The 3,399-nt window shown below is 44.3% G+C and overlaps 1 long non-coding RNA gene across 1 annotated transcript; it reads right to left on the reverse strand.

Moving 5' to 3' along the window:
* Positions 1-659: 659 nt before the first annotated feature.
* Positions 660-1,367, reverse strand: LOC143718428 (uncharacterized). The gene is made up of 2 exons (XR_013196387.1): positions 1,032-1,367; positions 660-805 (listed from the first exon to the last, which is right to left on the reverse strand). It is a non-coding gene; the product is annotated as an uncharacterized LOC143718428 (long non-coding RNA).
* Positions 1,368-3,399: the final 2,032 nt, after the last annotated feature.

Genomic DNA, 3,399 nt, shown 5'->3' on the forward strand with positions numbered 1-3,399 from the left:
TCCCGCATCATTATGACTACACGGTAGCCACACGATTACCTACAGACAGTCAAATAATTCTGTTCAGTGCCACATCTTATTATTTCAATGTTAATATCAGTAAATCAACGTATTTGATTTTATACAGTACAACAAATTACAGTGCATTGCTCTAAATATGAATGTGTTCTACCTGTATGTTAGAATGGCGGGGAATTTTCTGCGGTGTCCCATGTCGAGCTGTCCCAGGATGTCTTCAGACCAGGCTGGATACTTCTTCTTGCACCCTTTGCACTCCAGATACTCTGTGGCCATGTCATACCACCCGTCTATGTCCAGAACCTTGCGCACAGTGCAATAAAGGCCAGCAGCTATCAGCTTGTGGTTATTGCAGGCTGGCTGGACACAGACAAGTGGAATGGACCACATCTTCAGCGGCATCCAGAGGAACAGAGGGCGGCAGAAGAAGATATCAGGAGAAGTAGGGGGCTGGGTGAAGACGGTCGGGGGCTGGGGAGGATGTAACGGTGGTAGCCGCCCTAATACAAATAAATAACTTTAAAGAAAAGTTCGGGTGCCAGACAGGATTAAACCTGTCAAACAATTAACTTAACCCAGGATAGCCGAAAAGGTAACCACCTGTTACACAACAAATTATAATAATAATCCCAGAAAAAAGGTCAGTTCGCAAGGGATATTTATTTTTCCACACATGTTCATAATCATAAATCACTCAAAAAAATGAAATGGCCCCACAAAAAAAAAGAAGGAGGAAAAAAAAAAATCAGAAGTGAAATTCACACTAGCGGTCTCTGGTCGTCGAGATCTGTGCCGGGAACCGACCGCGAAATGTCCATAAGGAAAAAGAGAGAGAGAGAGAGAAAAAAGAAAACATTGGATAAACATCTCATTAAATTCGTGGTAAATTACCAACATTAAATCAACAGCACAATCATTTTAAATAAGCACACAGAATGTGCGAATATGAAAGCTATGCGAGTGGGTGCGTGCATGGATAGAAGTGCGTGTAATGGCGGCGCAGGGGTACTGACCAAGTTTGCAGATATTGTAGGCACCAATGAGTATCGCGGGTCATCAGACACCAAGATAGGTGGACAAGCAGTTTTCCGCGTTGCCTTCAGAACAGCTCACGACGGTCGGTCTGGAAGCGCACTGCTTCAGTCACGCACCAGACATATTACGTTTCACATGAAACAGCTGATTGACACGCACGCCGTCTTTCCACCAAATCATCACTCATACTGGCAAACCTCATGTGCAAACAAACGGATGACGCTCCAAATTCAGGTACTTCACAATCCCTTTAAATACAACTTCCTTCCGTTGTTAATTGACACGCTCCACCCAAAATCACGCTAAAATGAAAGTGAAAGTAATGAATGTTGTGGGACAGATTATCTTATTTTCCACACTCTCCCCCCCCCCCCCCCTAGAAGAAAACAACCTATGGTTGTTTAGAAGGGAGAAAATGCAGATTAAAATCCTAGAAAATCTTCTTCATAAGAGGAAACTTGAAACATATCCAGGAGTTTTTTCTTTTCCTGTAACTCACATTCCGCAGCCGTTGGATAACACATTTTTATGTTACAAACGTGAGCTGTACGTACATCTTCTCCACTGTCTTCAAGGGCTATTTGATAGTTCAACAGACCCAGCTCTTTGAGAATACGGTAAGGACCTTTCCATTTTTGGGCTAGTTTTGCACTAAATTTACGCTGTGCATCAGACTGTGGATAGTTACGCAACCATACTCGATCCTTGCTTTTGAATGTTACATCTCTTCTATTTTTATTATAGTTTCTCAGTTGTCTCATTTTGGCTCTCTTGCTGTTTTCTTTGGCTTGAGTTTGCAGATGATGAAGATGATGAACTACATCATACGAGGCAGCGTCTGGGGTTAGATTAGGCCCAGAGAGCATTTTGTCCATTGGACTTTGGAGTTTCCTACCCAGCTGGAGTTCTGCTGGTGTTAATCCAGTGGTCTATTGAACAGCTGAATTAAGGGCGAATCTAAATTCAGGTAAGAACTGGTCCCACCTCTGATGGTTGTCATCCACATAGGCTGCCATCATGCTCTTGAGAGTCCGATTAACTCTTTCTGTCATGTTGGTTTGGGGCTGATAGGCTGTAGTTAATCTAGGAGTAACACTCCAGTTCTCACATAACTCTCTGAAAACAGATGAAACAAACTGAGCGCCTCTGTCTGAGAGAATGAAGTCTGGTACGCCCCATCGTGTCAGGATGTCTTTTCTGAAGATGGAGGCAACATTCTCTGCTGTGGCACTCCGAATGGGGAACAACTCAACCCATCGAGAATAATAATCAACAAAGACAAGCAGGTATTCATTTTGATTTGTGCTACGTGGCAACGGACCCATGAGGTCGACTCCCAGCATTTGGTTTGGGCGGCTTGTTGTGATTTGCTGTAATTTTCCAGCAGGCTTCCGGTTATCGCTTTTCAGAGTTTGACATTTAACAAAGGTTCTCACATTCTGTTTCACCGCTGACCACATGCCAGGCCAGAATGCTACTTCCTGAAGTCGTTTATAGGTCTTGTAGATTCCGCCATGGCCACTCATGGGAGTGGAATGATAATGCTGGAGAAGGGTGGATCTGAGAGTGCTGGGAACGTAGATTCTGTAATGCAGTTGGTTGTTTGACAGGTATGTTTTATGATACAATTTGTCCTCAATGATTTCGTACTGGTCACTCAGACTGGCACAATTATCTGCAACTGATTGCAATAATTTTGAAACTTCGGGGTCGTTGTGCTGTTCTTCCCACAGGACAACATCTGATACAGGCAGTGCTGGGTCTTTTCCGCTGGTGTATAAGTTACATCCTGGGGTATACGAAGACCTGGATAGAGCATCCGGAGCTACATTTAGCTTCCCTTTTCTGTACTCAATAACAAAATCGAATTTCTGCAATCGCAGAACCCAACGAATGAGGCGGCTGGTGGTTTTAGTGGAGTTCATGACCCATTGCAGTGCAGCATGGTCGGTAACAACTGTAAAAAGCTTGTGCTCCAAGTAATGTTGCCACTTTTCCAGGGCCCAGATGACTGCAAGACATTCTTTCTCTGTTGCAGTATAATTGAGTTCGGCCCCAGTTAAGGTTCGGCTTGCATAGGCGATAACCTCCCCTCTGCCAGCATCCCTCCGTTGTGCTAATATGGCACCCAGACCGATGTCACTGGCATCGGTGTACACGATGAATGGACGCTGAAGATCGGGATGGCCAAGAATAGGTGGTGAGGTGAGGCAAGTCTTGAGTTGGTCAAACGCTTGTTAACACTGGGTTGTCCATTTGTAACTATGTCCCTTTTTTTCAGTGCGTTGAGGGGTTCAGAAATCGTAGAAAAATTTGGAACAAACCTGTGATACCACCCCGCTAACC

The sequence above is a fragment of the Siphateles boraxobius genome, unplaced genomic scaffold (genome assembly GCF_051911475.1).
Source record: "Siphateles boraxobius isolate OS27281-9 unplaced genomic scaffold, OSU_SipBor_1 61, whole genome shotgun sequence".
In the NCBI taxonomy this organism is placed as follows: Eukaryota; Metazoa; Chordata; class Actinopteri; order Cypriniformes; family Leuciscidae; genus Siphateles; species Siphateles boraxobius.